Genomic DNA, 25,685 nt, shown 5'->3' on the forward strand with positions numbered 1-25,685 from the left:
TCCCAGGTGCTGGGGCTTCTTCACCCTGCTAGGAACCTGATCTCCTCCCTTCAAGTTCCAGCCAGCTACTGAACTCCGCTCTGCCCTGCAGCCCTTCTTATATGGGCCTGCTAGGCCATGATTGGCTACTTCTCTCAGCCCCTTTCTAATTGGCTGCCTCCAGTGCAGCCTCACTAGGGCTGCTTTTAACTCCTTTTCTGCCAGTGAAGGGCAGCTGCTCCATCACAGGACCTGACAGCACATTCTGAGAAGGCCAAGACATCCTTCCTGATTACTGTTAAAGTGCAATGACGGCCATCAGCCACCAAGGAGTTTGGGAACAGGAACCTTTACCCTGAAGTGACAACCTGGAGCAAAGAAGTTGGGAAGAGCTTACGGGCACAATTCACCATTGTTCTGCACTTTGTGACTTCACTTACACCAGTACAGAGCAGGGTATAAACTGCTACCTGGTCAGAACGTGTAAATGGTGCATGGCCTTTACAGCACTTACTGTATAATTAAAGTTAGTAGAAATCCTTTGTTACAATGTGGATTATTAAAGTAATTTTTATTAAAACTGAATTTACATGAGCAAGTGAGACTATATTGGTGATGTACATTCAACTATCAGTGGGGTAAGTGCCCAAAGCAACAGGCTTTCAAATCATAGAATCATAAAATATTAGGGTGGTTTCCTAATATCCAACCTAGACCTCCCCACTGCAACTTGAGACCATTGCTCCTTGTTCTATCACTTGCCACCACTGAGAAGAGCTGAGCTCCATCCTCTTTGGAACCCCCCTTCAGGTAATTGAAGGTTGCTATCAAATCCCCCCTTACTCTTCTCTTCTGCAGACTAAATAACCCCAGTTCCCTCAGCCTCTCCTCATAAGTCATGTGCAGCCCCCTGATCATTTTCGTTGCCCTCTGCTGGACTCTCTCCAATTTGTCCACATCCCTTCTGTAGTGGGGGGACCAAAACTGGACCTAATACTCCAGGTGTGGCCTCACCAGTGCCGAACAGAGGGGAATAATCACCTCCCTCGACCTGCTGGCAATGCTCCTACTTATACAGCCCAAAATGCCGGTAGCCTTCTTGGCAACAAGGACACACTGTGGACTCATATCCAGCTTCTCATCCACTGTAACCCCTAGGTCCTTTTCTGCAGAACTGCTGCTTAGCCAGTCGGTCCCTAGTCTGCAGCAGGGCATGACATTCTTCCTTCCTAAGCGCAGGACTCTGCGCTTGTCCTTGTTGAACATCATCAGATTTCTTTTGGCCCAATCCTCCAATTTGTCTAGGTCACTCTGGACCCTATCCCTACCCTCCAGCATTTCTACTTCTTCCCCCAGCTTAGTGTCATCCACGAACTTGCTGAGGGTCCAATTAAGCCCATCGTCCAGATCATTAATAAAGATGTTGAACAAAACCGGCCCCAGGACTTTCCTCTAGGGTACGCCGCTTGATACCGGCTGCCAACTAGACATTGAGCCATTGATCGCTACCCATTGAGCCTAACAATCTAGCCAGCTTTCTATCCATCTTATAGTCCATTCATCCAATCTATACTTTAACTTGCTGGCAAGAATGCCTCAATACCTCAGCTTGTAAGGAATCTCAGGTTTAACTCCTGCAGATTGAAGTACATTGCATGTACACCTCTTTAGGGCTCTGTCAGAGCCATTTAAAGTAGTCTTAGGGGTACGTCTACACTACCCGCCGGATCGGGTAGTGTAGACTACCCCCTCTTCCTTTACTTGCCAGAGGCTACATTGTGCCAAAGCTCTAAAAGAGCTCATTAGAGACCAGGTGAAAGACACAACCTGTTAGATAGCGAGTGATCAAATGGGTATAAGGACTGCAAGGAACATTTCATGTGTGACAGCAGCAAAATACAGCTTTATTACAGCCCTTGTTGCAAAATCTAATTGTCACTCTAATACTGAATGCAAAACACTTATTTTCTGGCAGCTAATTCCTGGCAGATGGAGGTTGCAAGCTTGTAATGGTTCATAGTTCCTTATAAATAGGTAGTTTTGTGCTTCAGTGGCACTTTATCACATTGGTGGTTTGTTCGGCCTTTGAAGTACCACACGAACTCAATTAACATTGTGTTAACCGCGCAGCACTGAACTGATGAATACCAGAGGGGCTGGACACAGTAATTACAGTAGCTTTAAAACACACACACACACACACACACACACACCCGAGAGAGAGAGACTGGACTGACTTTTGTCTGTCATAGTTTCCTTAATTCAGGACATAGGAGAACCAATTATCCTCTGAGTAGATATTGCTCTGTATTGTTAGCACAGGGCTCTACATAAAGTTTTAAGAAATGCTTCCAAAAATATAGGCATGTTTGGGTCATTTTAAAAATTACTAACATGTACATTTTGCAACGAAAATGAACAGTACATGGATTCTGGCATAGCAATAGAATGTCTACCATGATTATACTAGTAATTAGTGTTTACAGAAAGGAATAAAAGAATGGCAAGTTTCCACACACATACTTTTTTTAAAGCACACACACAAAACCTGAATACGTTGTATTCTTCTAAAGATGTAATTGTGTGATTAAAGAGGCAGACTCTCAGACAAAGGCCCCTTTACTCCATTTTGGCAGTGTCAAAGAGATTTAGCGTGGGAATAAATAAAACTGACATCCACTTTAAAGCCCCTTTATGCTGCAAGAGTGGTGTAAAGGGGCCTTTGCATATATGAGAATCAGACTCAAAAACTGTAACAATTAGAGGTGATCAAAACATTAGTTTTTTTGCTGCGGGGTTCAATTCCCCCTCTCCCCCCAAAAAGATTCTGGTAAAGATTTGTTTCTTTGAAAACATTTTCTGGTTTTGACAAATTTTAATTTCAACCAAAATTATTTAACAACAACAACAACAACAAAACAAAAAAAATGTTGACCAAAAAAATTACAGCCAGTTCCTATCATAATGCATGAACAAAACAGGCCAAAGCCTTTATCCTGGTGTGTGTATACTTTATGATAAAGAGGTCAGTGTACATGAGAATCTGGCCTATCCTGGTAAAGCTGTAAGGTGGCTTTAGTGTAAGCCAGCCCACAGCCCTGTGCTTGCAACATTAGACCTGAAGCCTAGTGCCATGCAGGTAAATGCTTGAACCTGTGTGGAACACCTCATTGGCCTCAGTGAGACGTTGTGCAGATATCTGCTCATGCCAATCTGATTGTAGGGAGGACTAATACCTTATATGGTTTTTGTAAAGGGTTATCATGCCTCACCAGTCTATGAGAATCCTTTGAGGGGGTCAACAAGCATGTGGACAAGGGGGATACAGTGGATATAGTGTAGTTAGATTTTCAGAAAGCCTTTGACAAGGTCCCTCACCAAAGGCTCTTAAGCAAAGTAAGCTGTCATGGGATAAGAGGGAAGGTCCTCTCATGGATTGGTAACTGGTTAAAAGATAGGAAACAAAGGGTAGGAATAAATGGTCAGTTTTCAGAATGGAGAGAGGTTAATAGTGGTGTCCCCCAGTGGTCTGTACTGGGACCAGTCCTATTCAACATATTCATAAATGATCTGGGAAAAGGGGTAAATAGTGAGGTTGCAAAATCTGCAGATGATACAAAACTACTCAAGATAGTTAAGCCCCAGGCAGACTGCGAAGAGCTACAAAAAGATCACTCAAAACTAGGTGACTGGGCAACAAAATGGTAGATGAAATTCAGTGCTGATAAATGCAAAGTAAAACATAATCCCAACTATACATATGAAATGATGAGGTCTAAATTAGCTGTTACCACTTAAGAAAGATCTTGGCGTCATTGTGGATAGTTCTCTGAAAATATCCACTCAATGTGCAGTGGCAGTCAAAAAAGTGAACAGAATGTTGGGAATCATCAAGAAAGGGATAAATAGTAAGACAGAAAATATCATATTGCATCTATATAAATCCATGCTACTCCCACATCTTGAATACTGGGGGCAACCACATCTGCACAATCTCAAAAAAAAGATATATTGGACTTGGAATAGGTTCAGAAAAGGGCAACAGAAATGATCGGGGTATGCTTGGGGTAGCACGGCATTCCGCCGGGGGGGGGCGCTCCGGCGGCACGGTGCTCGGCGTGGGGGGGGCGGGCTCCAGCGGCGCAGCGCTCAGCGGGGGGGCCCTCTGTGGGGGATTCCGGTGGCGCTTGGCGCGGGGGGGGGGCAGGCTCTGGCGCACGGCGGGGGGGGGCGGCCCTTTTTTTTGCTGCTTGGGGCAGCAAAAAAGCTAGAGCCAGCCCTGCCCATCTGCCACCAGCCCCTCTGCCAAGGGGTAGCAGTTTTCTGGGGCCGTGCTGTCAGCTTCCCAATGGCAGAGTCTGGGCATACTGCGAGTATAAATCAAGTTACATATACACTGGTCCCGAAAGGAGAGGATTAGACAGCATGCAGGGCAATCCCTTCTTCCAGGAACCTCAACCAACACCACCATCCAGTGCCTAGGGAGCAATTCTGCCTCAATCAACTGGTCAGAGCCCAAGGCACAGAGTCAACTCCCCTTCTGCTCACAGGGTTCCCTCTCCCTCACCGCTTTCTGTACCCCAAGCTTTACAGATCTGTGAACAAACACACAGCCTGTCTTCCCTAGATTCAAAACTTATTCACATCTGGGAGCATGCTTCTCAGCACAGGTAATCAGGCACGCTAACTCAAGCAGATCTAGCACACTAAGTGTCTACACTGCAATTAAAACCCCACGGCTGGCCCACGCCAACTTACTCGGGCTCAGGCTAAGGGGCTGTTTAACTGTAGAGTAGATGTTCCAGCTTGGGAAAGATCCTGGGCTCTGGGACTCTCCCACCTCACCACCACAGTATGCTTAGAATAGGCTTAAGCGTAGGGAGATTATGAATGAGATACACCAGCCGTTGCTCAGGGCTTGAGGCAAATCCACAACTGACCGCCAGGAATTAACGTTGAAATCTGAATTCGATTTCATTTCGCAGTGTGTTCCCTGCTGTTCCACAAATCCATTCTCTCTCTCAGAAAAGTAACGTTTCCTGAGATTAACTTGAGATCTGTAAGCACAACTGCGTCATAAGAAAGAAAGAATTCACCAAATGAGACCTGCAGATAATTCTTTCTTAGCATAAAATCATATTGACTGTTGATTGACCTCAGCATATCAGAAGGAATTCAATAGCTTTTGCATTGTTATTGGAAAATAATCAGGGCTTGATGAAGCAATAAGAAGAGGGAGGGCACAGGAGCTAGGAAAAAAAACACCCTACTGGAATTATATACACATTAGCCCCACTCCAACCTGTGAAACATATTCAGCTCTCACATCTAGAAATCAGGACTGACTCCATTGTAATTAATGGTGCAAGATCAGACCAAGACCTTCTGGGATTATTTGTTGCTTAACCTAAACCACCATATACCACAAATGTAACAGCAGTATTTCGGAAGGAGATAGCGGTTTTGCTGTCAGCCACAGCGGCTACGTCAGTGGTGCAATGGGCAAATCCCTCATTTGGCATTGTGACTTAGTTCAATGGTTATTGGTTTCATACATTTCTGCGATGGACACTGTCATTGTGTTAATTGTTGCTTAGAGACTTACTAACAACTTTTCCTGTAACTGTTTACCAATATTTATTTATTTAATTTATAATGCACCCACCTTATGGTCTCCAGGGGCACATACAAAAATCAGAGGATAATATTCAGTGAACACGATAATGAACTCCCAGGATGCAGGGTAAGCTGCATACACAGCCCATAATCACTCCTGGAGACAGGAGCATGAGAAAATAGAGAGCTTCATGCCCTGAAGGTCAATAAATTCAGGCTCTGTTGAAATTCGCTTCCTTCCATTGCTTCAAAGCCAGTGACTTGTCCCCTGAGAACTCTGGTCCTGGCCTGAAGATGATCAGAGCCAGGGACTCCTAACAAGAATGCACACTCCTAGGGAATGGCAGCAACCAGTTACTGAGTCTCTTCACGCAGACCCATTTTACACTGGGGTCACTCTGCTGACTTAATGGGGTAACTCCAATTTACTCCAGAGTAATGTGATAGGAGACTCAGCCCCCAAGAACTTCATGTTAGCAGTTTCCTCGGTGCTATATTTTGAACGAAGCAGGCAGCAGAGCTAAGCAAACACATGCAAGAGTGCCTACGCTTTGGCTTTTTCCTATTCACAGTTGGGGCTGGATTAAGGTAATGCAGAGCTCCCCTCCCCCCCGCCCCCCATCCTTGAGTCAGCCCCAGTGTGGACTAGTTGACGCACCGGTCCTCATCCCCAACCCCGGCAGTGGAGTGAGCAGCAAGAGGGGCTCCCCAGACACACAGCAAGGGCCCAGCTCTTCTCTGGACCGTTCTGTGGAGCTAGGCAGCTTCCTTCCTGGCCCTAGTGGCTGTCTGCAGGTATGGGTTACACGTAGGTCATGTCTTCAAGCTTCCCTTTGCAACTTTCAGAATGTCCACTTCTGTTCTTACATTGCTTGACTCAGAGCTAGAGATCTAGGCATGTGACTGCTGGCCCTATACCTTAATGTGCCCAGCTCTTGACAGCTTCCGTAAGCTCCTGCTAGCATCCTGTAAATGCTGTACATGCCACGCACGCCTCCTCTATTCCCTTGACATCAGTCCAACACTCTGAGCACAGCAGGGGAGAGGGTTGGCAGCCTTTCCACACTTTGCCAGCCTGGGTTGGCAAGAGAGATTATAGCCCTGTTAGCCAGGCTCCCCATTCCTCACGGATCTTACCCCAGCCTTGCACAGAGGATGAAATCAGTCACACGCACCTGGCCCAATCCTTCGCTTACTGGAAATGGCAACACTCCAGACGACTTCAGGGGGAAGCAGGACCTGAAGAAGTCAGACTTTTTATAGTAACCACGATTGCTTCGATCTCTGGTTGCCATGCTCCAAAATTTACAGCATCTCTTAGCTTTAATTCAGTATTAGCATAATAAGTTGTCTAACTCCGTTCAGATAATGCACTGTACTGGATCTGGAGAGATGGGAAGAGCTAACCCCGGAGACAAATATAATTCTGAAAACCAGGGAGAGACCCCTTAGTGCTTGTATCTGTGGTCACAGAATGTTTCCGAGCCTGGTTTTGAGAGAGCAGTTTGCTATGGATTGGTGACACACCCGCTTCATGCTAAATTCCACCACCATTTTACCCTTCACTCACAAGTGTTGCCATAGCAACATCTGTGGCTAAGAAAATTGGGAAAGCCCAGCTGTAGGGCTAGAGAATACACAATCAATAACAGGGAAATAAATCAGAAAATTAAGATGGTAGATCTGTAACAAGCAAGGGGATTCAGAAGTGTCCCCTTTCACCTGTGCTGTATCAGAGGCACTGGAGTGAGAGAAATCTCATCATAAAATGAACCAGGAATCTAAGCTAGGAGAGGCAAATTAGAGTCTGCTAGACTGAAATCCTATCAAATTGGGGTTTGTTGCAGGTACAGTCCCCATCTGACCCTGGATTCCCCCATGCATTGCCTGACCTTTGAATGAGAAGGTGAGCTGGAGGAACTCCCAGTGTTTGAGTGCTTTATTCTGGGCACCATTACTTCCCCTCCTCCTCTAAACAGCTGTCAACCCAGATGTATCGCTGTGCTGGAGAATTCACCGCCACAAATGCCTGTTCACGGGTTCACGCTGTAGTGCTGATTGTCTGGCTGGGCTGGGGGCGGTGTCGTCCTTGGAAGAGCTGGAGAATGAAGCTTGTATCTGTAGGCCAAGCTTCTCATCTGCAAAGCACAGCCGGAGTCTCCCAGAACTGAGCACCAATCCAACTGCTAGTATAGTCAGAGATTCCCTGTGACTTCAGGCCCCAGGGATGTTCAGCGGCTTTCTGCATTGAATAGGAGCAGAGTCAGGCCAATTCCAAGCACTTTTGAGAATCCCACCCTTGGGCTTTCCTCCACAGCTCAGCGTTCAGCAGCACAGCACACAGCCCTTCCTCGGAGATATTAGGCTGGCCTGAATATTCAGAGAGTTGTGAGCTTCCGAAAGCACTGTAAAAATAGTGTGAGATTCTGGAAAGAGACAAGAGTCTGATCCTTCTTCAGATGGAGATCCCTTATTTCTGCAAGTGGCTTTATTGACTTCAGCAGGTGAAGACAGATTTAGCATGTGCCAGGGTAGTTGCAGAGGGTGAAGAGAACATGAATTGGGGACAAAAACTATAGCTATTCTAAATAGAAGACAAAAACCCAAGCTACAGCCATGATAAACATTAACCTGTACAGCACAGGTCAGGAGCGCACATTTTATTTTGGAAAGTGTTTCCCCACCAAACCTATTCTATAACTTAAGGTTTTAAACACAGCACTTACCACTGGACCTGCCTAGACTAGGAAAATGAGATGTGTCTAGCAGCCTGTTAACATGTGCTAATGAACATTCTATAACAATACCATTTATTTAGTGTAGATAGTAGTCATGATCACTTGATCATTACCTGTTAGGTTCACTCCCTCTGGGGCACCTGGCATTGGCCACTGTCGGAAGACAGGATACTGGGCTAGATGGACCTTTGGTCTGACCCAGTACGGCCATTCTTATGTTCTTTAAAAACATGGTAGCTGGTGTTGAACAGCCTTAGATCATGGCTACACCACCACTTACGTTGGCAAGACTTTTGTCACTCAGGAGTGTGGGGGGAAAAAAAAAAAACCCTCAAGCAACATAAGTTTTGCTGGCATAGGCGCTTATGTGCGTAGCGCTGTTTCAGTGGGAGACACTCTCCCGCTGACGTAGCTACCGCCACTCATTGAGCTGGTTTTATTACGTCGACAGGAGAGCTCTCTCCCATCGGCGTAGAGCAGCTACACAAGCGATCTTACAGCGGCACAGCTGTATGTCAGGTTTCCAATATCTTAGAGTGTATCGTGCTGTGGACAGCACAGAGTCCAATAAACGCCAATTTCCCCCAATTGTCCAAACAGTTCTTCTCTCTTGCTAGGTTCAGATCCACAGACAGTTTAATTATTCCCTTACTGGGTAGTTTACAGATTAAATGCAGAGTCACAGAAGGGTTTAACTTTTTCACATCTCCAAAAGACATTCCACATTTATTCATTCATTGGAGTTTAATGAAATCAGACAATCTTCATCATTTGATACAGTGTGCATGTACAGATGGAGGGCAGGAGGTAGGGGTGTTCATAATGATGTAGACACTTATTTAGGGGAGAAAAAGATGCTTGTATTTTATAACAGGAGAGTAGTACTAATATTAGAACAGAGCAATTGAAAGGATCACTTCCTCTATATAAGAGAAAATGAAGGCGACTTGGTAAATTGAGAGCTGTTCATCTTTTTTCACTGTTTATCTCCAAGCCCTATCTTTCTCCCTTTGTGAATTTTGATTTCTTCCACTACAATATAGGAGTGTATGAGGCCCTTATCTGGGTTGTTTTCATTATTTCATTGATCTAAGACAGACAGGGGTTTAGGTTACACTAAGCTTAGGTTCTTTTCTTCTCCACCCTCTATACACTAGGGTCTTAACTACTGCGTCTACAGCTGCCCTTCCTGCCGTCTGGCTGCATTATAATTGCATACCCAAAATAGCAGCTTTATCAAATCACTCTCAATACTAGATTGTGGGAATTCTCAATCTATTGCTTTTGAAGAGGATCTTTCCTTTCTTTCCCTACATTATCTTCACAAAAGCTCAGTCCGTCTCCTTAAGTAGTGAATCCAATTCTTGCCAAATTCTAGTCCCTTTCTAACAGTGCCCACACTTTTACTCAGGAAGAATGCATTGAGATACTATGCAACACATTTTGTTTTCAAGGCTGTCACACCATCCGGGATTACTTTCTCTAGAGTACAACACGCACAGCCTGTCAAGAGACAAATAGCAAGCAGTTAATTCTGCTGGAAAGCTAAGCCTTTAGATCCACCTTGCTGCCTAATAAGCTGTTACTGCAGGGTCTCTCCTGTGACAAAGTCTTACTTTCTACCATTTCATCACTTTTTTCCTACAAGAGTCTGCGCCTTCTCCACATTCGGTCTCAGGTCCCCAGAGGTTTCCGGTGTTAAATGTCTTTTAGGGTGGTTAACACCTCCACACACACCATTATTTTACTGAAGTTCATCTGGCAGAGAACTGCACACGCAACTGCTCTCCCTCCTGCTGCGCACAGCTGGGAGATAGAAATGGAACTTACAAGCCAATAAGATGGATTTCTCGTGCTTCAATAATATTTTTTGACAACTTATTGGGTCTTCCGGACATGTGATGGGGCAGGGTTTCATAGTATTACTGTTTTGCCCATTGAAGGAATATTTGGGCCCCACTGACAGAGGAACGGAACACCTACAACTGTAGTTGAACCATGCAGGAGCTTCATGTGCTCAGTACTTCTAGAGGTTAGATCTGAACTGGCAATCCCTCTCAGGGGGGGGGGGCTTTATTACCCCATTCTCAGCCCCAGAGGTTAGAGATGGGCCACCCCTGCTGATGTCACCCAGTGGTACTTCATGTCCCCAATAATGGAGCCACCATTGGCCACAAACATGGCTGCAGCAGCAGGCCCACAGAGAACAACATCGCACCCTGCACCAACTCCACTCCCTCAGAAGTGGGGTAAAGTCCTAGTCCCCATTTAGTTTTCATTTTTATTCCCATTTCAGAGACCTTTGTGGCACTATCTAGAAACCCAGAAGCACCTTCAGATGACAAGAGAATCTCAGAGTCAGATGATTATTTCCTTTTTTGTCTTGCTAATTCCCACTCCTTGTTTTCCTCACATGCATTCACCCTTCTGGGAAAAGGGATTTTACCACACATTTACCAAGAGCTAAAGACCCCAAGAAAGCAGCAGTCAGTTAAATCCTATTACTTACAACCATTATGTTTTAGCTACTGTTCCTCCTCTGTCTTGGTGGCTCCTGCGCTTATTAGCGGATTTTCTTGCCTCAGAGATTCACCATGTGGGTTGGGGGAACAACCCAGAGACCTTCCCCTCTGGAAGACCCCACAGCCCAGATCAATTGGGAGGTTTGGGGGAACCCAGGCCCACCCTCTACTCCAGGTTCCAGCCCAGGGCCCTGTGGACTGCAGCTGTCTATAGTAGGGTGACCAGATGTCCCGATTTTATAGGGACAGCCCTGATTTGGGGGTCTTTTTCTTATATAGGCTCCTATTACCCCCCACTCCCTCTCCCGATTTTTCACACTTGCTGTCTAGTCACCCTAGTCTATAGTGCCTCCTGTAACAGCTGCATGACAGCTACTTCCCCATGGCCTCCTCCAAACACCTTCCTTATTCTCACCACAGGACCTTCCTCCTGGTGTCTGATAACGCTTGTGCTCCTCAGTCCTCCAGCAGCACACCCTCTCAGCTTCTTGCTCCCAGCTCCTCACACTCGCACCACAAACTGAAGTGAGCTCCTTTTAAAACCCAGGTGCCCTGATTAGCCTGCCTTAATTGATTCTAGTAGCTTCTTCTTAATTGGCTCCAGGTGTCCTAATTAGCCTGCCTGCCTTAACTGGTTCTGGCAGGTTCCTGATTTCTCTAGTGCAGCCCCTGCTCTGGTCACCCAGGGAACAGAAAACTACTCATCCAGTGACCAGTATATTCGCCCTCTACCAGACTCCTGTACTCTTGTCTGGGTCTGTCACACTACCTAATAATGTAATGCTTATTCCTAAACATCATTACAAACATCCTGGCAGATCATTAGGAGACAAGAGCATCAATGGAGATGAAAAAATAAGTCTAGACCCCCACCCCCAAGGCTCGGTTTAGTCTTTGGTGTCCTGAAATAGCAAGGTTGTTTCAACACAGCTCTCATTTGTCCTTTGCACAGAGCTAAACGACAAAGTAATGCAGGCTTGTTTCCACTTTGAAAACTATGGACCTCATTCTCATTTACAATACAGTCGCTATTCAGCCCTCTAGTAGCATAAAGAGGCCTTTGTGGAAAGCGAGGATCAGGCCCCATATTACGTTATGCTTTGTAGTTTGAGTTGTGTCTCTCTGCCTGCCATGGCCAGATTCAAATTACCTTGGGGCCTAAATAGGGTGACCAGACATCCCATTTTTGAAGGGACAGTCCCAGATTAAAGCCCCTCTGCAGGTGTCCTGACTTTCTTAAAAACAGGCAAATTGTTCTGTATTTTCTGTCTCCCTACCCCCAATCAGTACTGGAAGGTCCTGCTGCTGGCCAGATCCCTACTCGCCAGCCGCCCGCCCCCCAGCAGTGAGGGTGGGGCGGGGTCCAGTGGCCGACAATGGGGACGGGTGTGCAAGGCTGGTGGTGGAGCAAAGCTGCAGTGCGTGGGGACGGTCACTCTCCATGCTGGTCCATCAGCACAGCCCCCACTGTGTGCCAGCTCTCAGCCAGCAGGGCCTCGCCCCCCCATCCCCTTTCTGGCCGGCACTGGCCGCGCACTGCGAGCTACGGTGACTGGTGAGCGTCGGCAGGCACTAGGCGGCGGCTGGTTACGTGTCACCTCTCCTGCCCACCCATCAGCCCTTTAACATGCTTCCCCTCTTGCTGTCCTCTCCCTGCTTTGCCCCTTCGCCCTCCCCCACCCTCAGCCCCGCTGCTCCTCCATATCCCCCTGGTGGGGCACATCCCACTCCCAGTGCTGTCCGGAGAACCAGCCCCTGGTCCGAGCGCTCAGCTCACCAACAGCCTGGCCAGCCACCTCCTTCCTTCCCCACTGCCTCTGGCTGGACTGGCACCCTGGGAAAGTCCAAGACCCGCTGGCCAGGAGGAGCCAAGGCCTACATGTGCCAAAGCCCCACACAGCACTGACACGGAGAGGCCTCTCTGCCCCTCAGCTAAGCTCTGGAGTGGGGGAGGGGGAAGCGATTTTGAGCCTGTTTGTGCCCTGACCCTGCAGGCTCCACAGCAGCCCCCCTCACTCCCCCCCCCCCAGGCAGGGGCTTAGCACCCTCTCCCCTCCGGATCCTGCCCCCAGGAAGCACGGGCTGCTCGGTCTCCTAGGCATCCTCCCTTGCTGAGCCATCTCTCTGGCCGGGTTCACTGAAGCCTCCATCTGCAGTCAGGTTCCCTGGACCCTGGTGCACGAAGCAGACTTAGGGCTTAGCCCCTTCCTGCCTACGCTGTAGCCGAGGGACAGGAGGCGGTTGGGTTAGGTCGGTGGCCAGCAGCAGCCTGGAGGTGTTAACTGCCTTTCGACTGTGCGGGCAAAAAGGGGCAAGCTGCTTCCAGCCAATGGGGGGGGGGGGGGAGGGAGAGAGAGAAAGAAGAGATGAGCTCTGCAAAGACACAGGCCAGGTCATCTCCCAACCCCCACCTCCGGAAGCAGCTCCCATCCCATCCCTCCTATACATTCCCAAAAGGCTGCTGCTGGCCACATTCTGGTATGAACCCTGGCAGAAATCTGGGGAGGTGGGGGTGGGGAGGACATGTGACCTTGCATGCCCCTCCCCATGTTGCCTTGGGAAGATGCAGTGCCAAGTACCAGGAGGGGCGGATCTGTCCCAGGGGCCCAGCCAGGCATGGAGGGCAGAAAGCGCCGGGCAGGGAGGGTCAGGTCCGTCTGTAACTCCCCCCCACCGTGAGAGAGAGGTGTATGGGAGTGTGTGTGTGTGTGTGTACGCACGTCACCTCTCCCCATGTGAGCCCTAAAGCCTTAAAGATAAAGTAAATAAAAAGAATCCAACTATGCAGTATTTCTTTTTAATTGGGGCTCAGTCAACTTGATGTTTATTTGAATCATAGAAGATTAGGATTAGAAGAGACCTCAGGAGGTCATCTAGTCCAATGCCCTGCTCAAAGCAGGACCAACCCCAACTAAATCATCCCAGCCAGGGCTTTGTCAATGTTTGTACTGCATCGTTCTTATTGATTGCCATTGAACTCGCTTGAATACAAGTAATTTTACCAGGTGTCCCGTATTCAACATAGGGAAATACGGTCACCCTAGGCCTAAGGAAACATCCCTTTTTTCACATTAGCTATCTTATTCCCTATTGAGAGAACAAAAGGGGAAGGAGAGTACTCCCTGGTAAAAGGTTTATCACTTAAGTGATGGCCACGACCAGATGACAGGCTGCATTGGAATGGACACTAAGGGCCCAGCCCTGTGATTGCTTCCACTCAATAGTTACTTGGAAGTGGCTTCTCTCTCAGCCTTGGGTTCATCGTTTCTGGCTTTTAGGGTCTTTTCTCGGGATTATGTTTTCCTATTTATTTCAACTCAGTACAGAAGGGACACATCTGTTCTAGCACCCTAATACATAGACATGCTTTGTCTTTTACTGACATTCCAAATGTGCGGCACATCTGAAATGTGCTAGGCTGCTTCTGGATAGTGGCTTATGGCGACATACTGGGAAGGGAATCGATGCAATGGACATTAGTACAAAATTGTACTACATGTGCTACTATGCTTCCCCTAGCTTTTTCTGAGTAACTACGCCGCTACTACTCTCACGCACAAGTGTTTGGTGTCTTAGGCCCTGGATTCTTTGGAATCCAAGCATAGTGAGTTATAAGAGAGTCTACATCTCTGCAAGAAGATTGGTTTTGGGGGGAAAGGGTCTGGGGTTGGAGGTGACTGGTATTTTACAGAGGTGGTAGAGAGTTTAATCAATAAAAGATGGGGAAAACATCACCATTTTCCCCCTCTGTTGAGCAGCTCTAGTATTTTCCTATCCCCATTGCTTTGTGAGGGAAGCCTGGCTATTCAACCACCTGAGAACAGGGCTGGGAATCAGGAACTCAGAGTTCTAATCACAGCTCTCACCCCCCACTGCCTCTGTGGCTTTGAGCAAATCAGTTAAACCATCTGTGCCTCCATTTAGAAGGCTGGGGGGAACAGTACTTTCCTCCCTCACAAGGGGTTGTGACCCTGTAAGCTCTTCAAAAGCAGCAATGGGCTGTAGGTTTGTATCATGCCTGAAACAATAGCTCAATTGACAATGTGCCATAACACCTTCTGAAGGTGCAGATCATTCAGAGATATTTAATTCCCTCTTGAGCAGGCACCAGCCATTTAGCATGAAGGCTATCTATACTCTTTCAGCTAGTGTAAACTGGAGTAGCTCTATTGAAGCAAACAGAGCTAGAGCAGACAATGATCTGGCCTCTTGGGTGTTAAATATGGAGTTTTCTCGACATTAATTATAAAGAATGGCAAATGCCCATTATAATTGATAATGAATAATTGCCCATGGGTCTGTACACAAGGAGCACAGCCATAAACACCTCATAGTCGAGAGGGCCAGCAAACAATACAAGTATGTCTTGAGAGACTCAGGTATCGTGCTAATAGTTGGCCATAATTTAATTATGTGGTTTTAGAGGAAGTGTAGTGAACAAGGTCCTAAAAAAATAGGAGGTTCAAGGTTTCTTTCTCCAGGTATACCAAGTCTCTTCTCCAGCATAACTTTGGTGGGTGCATTCTCATTGCACGAGAGTCACTGCCAATAATATTAATTGAAGCGGAGGCATGTAGGAGCCAATCCTTCAAGGTTCTGGACACATCTAGTGAGTAGGAGTGGAAGTTGCTCATCCTCTTCCAGGAACCACCACCACACAGGATGGGGCCATCAAGACAATAAGGGCAGCTGATGGAAGTGTATGTCCATAACAGGCTATTTTCAGAGTCACTTGTCTACAGAGGAGTTTTCACCTCAAAGCTATCTACCTTTCTACCTGGTAAAAAGAGCTATGGTGAACTTAGATCATTGCAATGGCAGTGCAGAGAAGACCGAGAAAGGCACAGTGCAAGCCGACCCCAGGCAGACTAACGTTTGTTTTCCCCTCAAGTTTAAGGGCACAAGATGTTCAAAAATTCCCTAATCCATTAACTTGAGACTTTTCTTTACGGTTCTACTTCTGAGCGTGTCAGAGGCTTAGGGTAGCTTTTTTGTAGCCCTTCTCCTGATTAAAGCAATTCTGCTGCCTGGCTGGAGCCATATAAGCAACCCCATCACTAAACCATAGCAAACAACTTGAATTCTGAATGTGTTGAACCAGAGCTCACCTACCTTCACCCACAGGAACCTTACATAAGCCCTAAGTGAGTAGATGAATATTCCCCCTGTGTGGGGAGCTGGTATAAAGCTGGCTATGCCCACCCCCGCAGCAAGCAAGGAGGCATATCTAATATCTATTGCAATGGGGTAGGAGAGGGGATATATGCACGACAGGACAGGACTGTAGAGCACAATGTGTCCTGGTGAGCATCAGCTGGCTGTTTGGTCCCTCAGGGACCATTCCAGCTGGCAATAGCCTCAGTCGTCTTAAGACTGCTGTAACTTGAACTAGGGGATGGTTCAGTCTCTGTGCATTCCTGCATCCAGTGAGATGGAAAGGTGGCTTAGAGCCACTTTTGACTCCTGATGTCTGCTATGCTGAGCAAGGGTTACAGGATTCAGCCTTTAATGGCTGAGAAGGTGGCCAATAAAGGTGTTTGTACTGACTGGGGAGTTGATTAGGTGACCTAATGGGTCTTCTCCCCCCCTCACTAGAATTTCTCTCTTTTAAAACCACTCTGCTCAAATTCATTTGCTTTGGTGAGAGTGTGAGCAAACAATCTTGGTAAGTCAGAAAACTACTGTACACATTGTATAAAACCAGATTCTAAGAAATAGATACAAGAAGGGCAGGGATCACCCCTGAACACACCATCTTTTTCAATTAAATCAGAAAAACAAAAAAGAGTTTTTAAATCAGCTCTTAGGAGATCAAGCATCATGAATTCACTCATTCAATTAACAGTTACTATGTAAGTGTAGTCACTTTGTGCAGGAATTGCTAATTGCAAGGATTTCTATTTAATTATGCACTTTATCACTCCTTACAAGAGGTGAGAAGCAGTGGGAGTGTGTTTCTCATCTAGTGCTTTGACATATCCCATTATTGTTCCTGTATTATCTACTTTAAGCTGTATTCCATTTGTAGAAATGAGGCAATTTCTAGGAAAAGGCAATGGGTCATCCCCAGTATATGGTCTGCAGATGAGATGTTACATCTTTATGAGTGGCTTTTATATGACAATATATTTTGATCTTGACTGTTCACATTTGTTTATACATGCTCTTTTATGTTGTCTGTTCCTGGGGTTTAACCTTTTGATTCTTTTCTGCATGTTTGAAATGCAAGATACCAGCCTTCTTATTTTTAATCCCAGAGCTTTTCCAAGATGCAGAGGGGTTTTTGTTTGTTTTCAGGAAAAAAAAAATACTGTTGGGAAAAACATACCAAGATAAAAGTTATGAGTGGATAAGCACCAGTTCCAGGAGGTTACAACAAACAAAAAAACAGAAAATTAGCTCACATCACCTTCCAAAAAAATTAGAGATGGATTCCATACCCCTCCAATATCCTCACTGAGGAAAAAAGGAGGATGGTTTGGACTAGAATCAGGTAATCTAAAACTTGCCCATACATATTTTTTGTTCCTGATCAAAATCAGAAACCGATTCTAAATGGGACTAAAGCAATTTCGGTTTTGGATACAGCCACCATTTGGGGGCTGAAGTGTCAAGATTAACTGTTCACCTTCTTAAGAACATCCCACCATTCTTGAAGACTGACATCTTTCAGTAAGTTCATACATTTCCCATTTTGGGGCCAAAACAGCAGATGAGATCTCTCAGTCCAATTCAAAGCCCTTGAAGTTAAAGGAAAGATTCCTTATTGAACCCTTAACCCAAAACCTAGTCTTAATTCAGCCTCAAACCTGAAATCTGTCCATTACCCTAAACCCAATTCTGAACCAGATATGAATAGTCCTCCAAAGCCCATTAATACATCCATTGCTGAGAAAATATTTAAAAAAGTATTTGTGATATTTTGTTGAAGTTAATTGAACATAAAACACTAATGACATTTGGAAAAAATGATGCAAGTAAAATTTCTTACTTAATTCAAACAGATTCCACCAGCATGTTTTACTTCTAACTTCTGTCACCAATAATTAATGCATACAGAATGGGAATACCATCCCCTACCTACATTCTATGAAAGTTGGCAGATTTGGAAGTGGCTAAATCTCTGAAATGCTGCTCTCACATTTGAAGTGTACCACAGTTCAGAGAGTGAAAGTTAACTAGGTGGGAGAGAGAAAGCAGAGCTGGAAATGCAAAGAGTATTATGGACACCATTGGAGACAAAACACACTTTTGTATTTAAAAACCCCACCATATATGTAATGCTATTAGGCCCTCATTCCACAGAGCGCCTAAACACATGCTTAACTTTAAAACACGAACAGTCCCATTGACAATGTTAGGCTGCATTAAGGCATGATCTAAAGTCCATTAGAATCAGTGAAGAAAGATTCATGGACCTCAGTAGACTTCGGATCAGATCATAAGGGCTCAGTCCTACAAAGTGCTGACCACTATGGCCCCAGTCATGCAAAGCACTTGGGCCCACACTGAACTTTAAGCCTAGGCTCAAGTCCTTCCCTATTACATAATGTGCTTAAGCATATGCCATGAGTAACCCAATTTTATAGGATTGGGGTCAGCGTTCAGCACCTTGAAAGACTGAGCTACTTAAAAGACTCTCCCACTCTGTAAGAGTTCCATACAAATTTGCAGCCTTTGTATCATTTGAATTATGCCATTGAATTTAGACATTACTTTCTGTAGGTTTTGACTCATGCCTTTGTAGGAGGGATAGTAGAGATTGCTAGACTTAAAATCTATACTTTTTAGAGTCATTTCCATGGAATCCAACTACATTTCCATAGAGAACTATTGGCTTTATCCCTCTTAAGTTCTATAGGGCTTCTCCTCAAGGGACAGCCAAGTTCACCTTTCCTTACAGTGGTGTAAACCCAGAGGCGGTCCACTAGCTGCATTGAAATTTTGTCTTTTCACGGGTGTAACCAAATGCAGAAACTGTCCTAGTGTTTTGATTTTTGTTTCCCCTTTTGGCAGCAGGGCCGGCTCTAGGAGTTTTGCTGCCCCATGCAAAGAAATTTTTGGCCACCCCCCCTTTTTTTTGAGCTCCCCCACCCCAACTCTGCCCCTTCTGAACCCCAGCCCCCCAGCCCCGCCGCCTCCCCAAGGGGTGCCGCATTCCCCCCCCCCCATTGCTTCCTGCGGGGACCTCCCCCCCACACACAACCTCCCGCCCTAACTCACCTCCGCTCTGCCTGCCCCCCTGGGCGTGCCGCCACTCCGCTTCTCCCCCCTCCCTCTCAGGTGAGGGACGGGTGAAAAGCGGAGCAGCAGTGTGCTCAGGGGAGCGGAGCGGAGGTGAGCTAGGGTGGGGGGGGGCCCCACAGGAAGTAACCGGGGGGGGGGGCAGGAAGTAACAGGGAGGGGGGTAGAGGAACCGCTCCCTGCTCCAGCTCACCTCCGCTCCATCACCACCGCCTCCCCCGAGCGCCCCACTGCTCGGCTTCTCCTCCCTCCCAGCCTTGCTGCGTGAAACAGCTGTTTTGCGCCCAGCAAGCCTGGGAGGAAGGGGGAAGAAGCTGAGCAGCGGTGGCGCGCTCAGGGGAGCAGGCGGAGCGGAGGTGAGCTGGGACAGCGGGGGCACTTTTTCTCCATGCCACAGTCGGTGCCTATGATGGCCAGCGCCAGAATGCCGCCCCTAGAAATGTGCTGCCCTAAGCACCTGCTTGTTTTGCTGGTGCCTAGAACCAGCCCTGTTTGGCAGACAGGTTTCCCTTTCTTCCTCACCTGTGCACAATGCATGTTATACAGAGCTGGAAAAAAAAACCCCAATCCTATCTACTAGAATCCAGAAAATATTCCTCAAAATAACGAATATTATGGATTATAATAGGTTTTTAACCACAGGGGGCGTGGTCCCTGTTATCTTGACATTTTCTTGGGGGGGAAAAAACCCCACAATATAATTAGAACAAGTAACTAAGACTTCCATTGACTGGTCACCAACTCCTAATATGCAGGCAATCATAAGAGCAGATCAGAGGTGCTGGAACAATTTTTCTAGTGGGGGTGCTGAGAGCCATTGAACCAAACTGTGAACCCTGGATAGGATGGAAACCACTTCAAGCCTGGGGGTGCTGCAGCACCCCCGTACCCCTAGCTCTAGCACCTATGGAGCAGATTGTTTGAGGATGAGCTGCATATAGCCACATAACTGGATATGAAGCAGTATCATTACAGAAGCGACTCTATAGCCAAGACCACATCCAGATTTGCTATAATCAATTCTGTTTTCTAACCTTTAACAATTTCTTTGGGCATCCAATTTTTCTGTGAATTAGAATGTTTGAAATGGGTTAAGAGGAGAGGATTTGGGGACAGGGCACTGAAGTGGGAGTCAGAGCTGGGTTTTATATCTGGTCTTGCCACTGACTCTTTTTCCATCCTTTTCTGTTTTAGCTATTTGGACTATAAACTTTCCATAGCAGGGCTATTTTGTGTGTGTTTGTACAGCACCTAACAATGCATCCTGAGTCTCATTTGGGGTCTGTGCATGCTACAGTACAAGTAATAAATACAAGTGTTTAGGAGAGTAACATACAACAAAGTCAAGATTCGCCTGCATTTTCAAAGTATACCAATTCAAAATAATGGCAACCTGTCATTAAATGTTAATCCACATTTTGTCAGCACAGAGATGGTTTTGAAACTTTAGATATCACACATTTATACAGCTCTGTAGATACTTATCACATCAGGTACTTATCACAAAGACCATTTGAAAACATAAGGTTATTAATTCTTTGTTACAAACAGAATCTGCACTACTTAAGAGTACCACTATCAGTGGATGGGTCATTGACCCTTTTTCCCTAGCATTGATAGTATCACAAAAAACCTTACCTCCCTTGGCTTCACACATGGACTTGCCTCAGTTTCCCCACTCTGGTTAGCTTGCTGTCTGCTAGCAGGGTCTGTTTCACTGAACAATTGGTTCACTGAGGTGACTTCACTAAGTCACAAGAGTCCACTATAACAGAGGTCCAGCCATTTTACTTTGGGTCTTCAGTAGCAGGCTCACTACCTCTTCTGCTGTTCATATCAGGGGAGTTTCACATCACTTTCCCAGTACTGCCAACCCCAAGAACCCAAAAGTCATGAACCAGCCCCCTGACTTATGACTTTTAAGCTACTTCTTGTCATTTTAAGAAGTTTAATTGTGCTCTTTTTAATTGGTCTTCTGGTCTCCAAGCCTTCTGGGTGCATTTACTTCACATTTGCAAGCTTTCCCACCTCAACAATGGGGACTAGAAACTTTTTTTTTTAAATGAAAGCTGGGAGTCTCATTCAATCTCACGTGGGGAATTAGCACTAAAAGTCACAGGACAACAATCACCCCACCAGAGTTAGCAGCACTGACACCCTCTGTCCTAAGGACCCCTCATACCCTTCAGCTCCCTAGAGAACTTCATACCTCAGCCAGTGTCTCAGGTCCTCTCATACCCCTTCCCAGGCTCACAGTGCATCCATGTTTCTGCCCACTGCAGAGAGTCTCCAGCACTTCCTGCCACCAGCTACCTTACTGTAAAAGAATACCTACAGGAAGGCTTTTTCTGACCCCAAACTTCCTACCAAAGCCCACCAGCTAGCTCCCTGCAGCTCTCTTCACCTCAGCTGAGGTGCGTAACTTTGAGGCAGATAGAAGGGAGCCTAACAAGGCACAGGTGAGTAGAGGCCACACAGAACTGTTGATGGGGGAAGGCATATGACTGCCCCACCCATCACCTATAGATCTAGAACAGAAATGTTCTGTGGGGTATGCTACCCCTAGGGGGGGTGCAGAGGAACATTCACAGGCTCTGGCTCACTTTAGAAGCTACTGCTAAATTGCAGGTAGGGCAAGCCCCATTACTGTGTGAGGGGAGCAGTTTCCCCAGGGCAGAGCCTTGCCGTAGGAGTGAGGGAGCAGCCTCTGCCCTGGGAACAGGCCTGGAGCGTTCACCCCAGGAGGGTCTGCAAAGCAGGCAAGGGGGAAAGCGCTGGGGCTGTAGCAGCAGGGAAGGAGAAGCAGCTCCATGTAGTGGGGGGGACGGGTATCAGCTTGTAGCCTGCCTCCCTGCTGCTTCCTCCCTCCCCACCTTGGACCCATGGTGACTGCCATCAGGGGACATGCTGCCTCCTTGCCGATGGGCGTCCCAGCAAGAGGCAGCCAGGGGCCTTGCCCACGCCCACTGCCCTGTGGGGCAGAGTCTGCAGCAGCCCCTCTGGATGGGTCCCCTTGGAACATTTAGCCATTGCTAAATGGAAGGCAGAAGTCGGGGGGGGAACATGACTCCACATACCCTTCCCCCTCCCCCCGACACATCCCCGCTGTTCTTCGCTGCAGTGGTAGCTTGAGTTATCTACATTCCAGGTAGCCTAACTCAAGAGAGAGCAGTCACAAGGCAAAACACCACTTGAGCGACACAGAATTGGATTAGTACCACGGCTTTAGCTGCAGGACCCCTCATTACTTACTAAAGCATCAGGAGTACTTGAGCTTCAGCCCACAGGCCAGCTAGCGTGAGCTAAAGCACCACCTAACTCGAGCTAGACGTTGTGTGTGGATGGGAGTCAGGTTAGCACTCGAGTTGCACCTGAAGCAAACTCTGGAATGAAGACAAGCCCTCGCCCTGAAATGAGATGGTCAAACAGCATGGAGGTGAATCCCTTCTTCCAGGTATCTCAGTCCAACACCAGTGCCCAGTTCCTAGGGAGCGATGCATCCTCAGTAGTTATCTCTAATCAAAGTCCCAAACCAAAAGCAAATGCTCCTGCTGCTCACACAGCAGCTTCTCCCATCAGCTCCCCTCTCAGTCTTCCCAAAAGTCAAACTTGTTCACACTCTGTCAGCAATGAAAGCCTGCAGATGCACCTGGGAACAGCTAGCAAGCCCTGCAGCTGACCACCATGGTTGACCAAACCACCCAGTTGGGTGACCGGCTTTTAAGGTTCACAGCAGGAGTAGGCTGGTAGCTGCTCATTGCTTATGCCTGCAGCTGGGATTATTCCAGTGCCTGCTTTGTTCCAGCCTGTCCCAGCTCTGCGTGACTCCTGGTTCCTAGCTCTGACTGTCACTGCTCTGACCACTAGGCAGGAGAGCACAAGAGGGGAGGACTCCTGCCTCATACTGAGAAAGCAGGACAATCAGGGAGTTATCTGAAGTGCCTATACACAAATGCAAGAAGCCTGGGAAACAAGCAGGGAGAAGTGGAAGTCCTGGCACAGTCAAGGAATTATGATGTGATTGGAATAACAGACTTGGTGGGATAACTCACATGACTGGAGTACTGTCATGGATGGGTATAAACTGTTCAGGAAGGACAGGCAGGGCAGAAAAGGTGTGGGAGTTGCGTTGTATGTAAGAGAGCGGTATGACTGCTCAGAGCTCCGGTATGAAATTACAGAAAAACCTGAGAGTCTCTGGATTAAGTTTAGAAGTGTGAGCAGCAAAAGTGATGTCGTGGTGGGAGTCTGCTATAAACCACCTGACCAGGGGGATGAGGTGGATGAGGCTTTCTTCCGGCAACTAACAGAAGCTACTAGATTGCAGGGCCTGATTCTCATGGGAGACTTCAATCACCCTGATATTTGCTGGGAGAGCAATACAGCGGTGCACAGACAATCCAGGAAGTTTTTTGAAAGCCTAGGGGACAATTTACTGGTACAAGTGCTGGAGGAACCAACTAGGGGCAGGACTCTTCTTGACCTGCTGCTCACAAACAGGGAAGAATTAGTAGGGGAAGCAAGTGGATGGGAACCTGGGAGGCAGTGACCATGAGATGGTCGAGTTCAGGATCCTGACACAAAGAAGGAAGGAGAGCAGCAGAATACGGACTTCGGATTTCAGAAAAGCAGACTTTGACTCCCTCAGGGAACTGATGGACAGGATCCCCTGGGAAAACAACATGAGGGGGAAAGGAGTCCAGGAGAGCTGGCTGTATTTTAAAGAATCCTTATAGAAGTTGCAGGAACAAACCATCCCGATGTGTAGAAAGAATAGTCAATATGGCAGGCGACCAGCTTGGCTTAATAGTGAAATCCTTGCTGAGCTTAAACACACACACACACAAAAAAAAAGGCTTACGAGAAGTGGAAAATTGGACAAATGATCAGGGAGGAGTATAAAAACATTGCTCAGGCATGCAGGAGTGAAATCAGGAAGGTCAAATCACACTTGGAGTTGCAGCTAGCAAGAGATGTTAAGAGTAAAAAGAAGGGTTTCTACAGGTATGTTAGCAACAAGAAGAAAGTCAAGGAAAGTGTGGGTCCCTTACTGAATGAGGGAGGCAACCTAGTGACAGAGGATGTAGAAAAAGCTAATGTACTCATGCCTCTGTCTTCACTAACAAGGTCAGCTCCCAGACTGCTGCACTGGGCAGCACAGCCTGGGGAGGAGGTGACCAGCCCTCTGGAAAAAGAAGTGGTTCAGGACTATTTAGAAAAGCTGGATGCGCTGCATCCGAGGGCGCTAAAGGAGTTGGCGGATGTGATTGCAGGGCCATTGGCCCTTATCTTTGAAAACTCATAGCAATCGGGGGAGGTCCCGGATGGCTGGAAAATGGCTAATGTAGTGCCCATCTTTAAAAAAGGGAAGAAGGAGGATCCAGGGAACTACAGGCCAGTCAGCCTCACCTCAGTCCCTGGAAAAATCATGAAGCAGGTCCTCAAGGAATCAATTCTGAAGCACTTAGAGAAGAGGAAAGTGATCAGGAACAGTCAGCATGGATTCACCAAGAGCAAGTCATGCTTGACTAACCTAATTGCTTTCTATGATGAGATAACTGGCTCTGTGGATGAGGGGAAAGCAGTGGATGTGTTATTCCTTGACTTTAGCAAAGCTTTTGATACGGTCTCACACAGTATTCTTGCCAGCAAGTTAAAGAAGTATGGGCTGGATGAATGGACTATAATGTGGATAGAAAGCTGGCTAGATCGTCGGGCTCAACAGGTAGTGATCAACAGCTCGATGTCCAGTTGGCAGCCGATATCAAGCGGCGTGCCCCAAGGGTCGGTCCTGGGGCTGGTTTTGTTCAATATCTTCATTAATGATCTGGTGGATGGCGTGGACTGCACTCTCAGCAAGATTGGGCCAAAAGAAATCTGATCAGGTTCAACAAGGACAAGTGCAGAGTCCTGCACTTAAAACGGAAGAATCCCATGCACTGCTACAGACTAGGGACCGAATGGCTAGGAAGCAGTTCTGCAGAAAAGGACCTAGGGGTTACAGTGGACGAGAAGCTGGATAGGAGTCAGCAGTGTGCCCTTGTTGCCAAGAAGGCTAACGGCATTTTGGGCTGTATAAGTAGGAGCATTGCCAGCAGATCGAGGGACGTGATCATTCCCCTCTATTTGACATTGGTGAGGCCTCATCTGGAGTACTGTGTTTGGGCCCCACACTACAAGAAGAATGTGGAAAAATTGGAAAGAGTCCAGTGGAGGGCAACAAAAATGATTAGGGGGCTGGAGCACACGACTTATGAGGAAAGGCTGAGAGAACTGGGATTGTTTAGTCTGCAGAAGAAAAGAATGAGGGGGGATTTGATAGCTGCTTTCAACTACCTGAAAGGGGGGTTCCAAAGAGGATGGATCTAGACTGTTCTGTCATCTGGTACCACTGAGAACAAGGAGCAATGGTCTCAAGTTGCAGTGGGGGAGGTTTAGGTTGGATATTAGGAAAAACTTTTTCACTAGGAGGGTGGTGAAGCACTGGAATGGGTTACCTAGGAAGGTGGTGGAATCTCCTTCCTTAGAGGTTTTTAAGGTCAAGCTTGACAAAGCCCTGGCTGGGATGATTTAGTTGGGGGCTGGT

At 47.0% G+C, this 25,685-nt stretch overlaps 1 long non-coding RNA gene across 1 annotated transcript in view; it reads right to left on the reverse strand.

Moving 5' to 3' along the window:
* The window catches only part of LOC135972506 (uncharacterized), a 44,447-nt gene extending 22,903 nt beyond the window's left edge, over window positions 1-21,544 (reverse strand). Inside the window, exon 1 of the long non-coding RNA XR_010588970.1 lies at window positions 21,309-21,544. This is a non-coding gene — a long non-coding RNA (uncharacterized LOC135972506). The remainder of the gene's footprint in view (window positions 1-21,308) is intronic.
* Window positions 21,545-25,685: the final 4,141 nt, after the last annotated feature.

This window comes from Chrysemys picta, chromosome 6, assembly GCF_011386835.1.
Source record: "Chrysemys picta bellii isolate R12L10 chromosome 6, ASM1138683v2, whole genome shotgun sequence".
In the NCBI taxonomy this organism is placed as follows: Eukaryota; Metazoa; Chordata; order Testudines; family Emydidae; genus Chrysemys; species Chrysemys picta.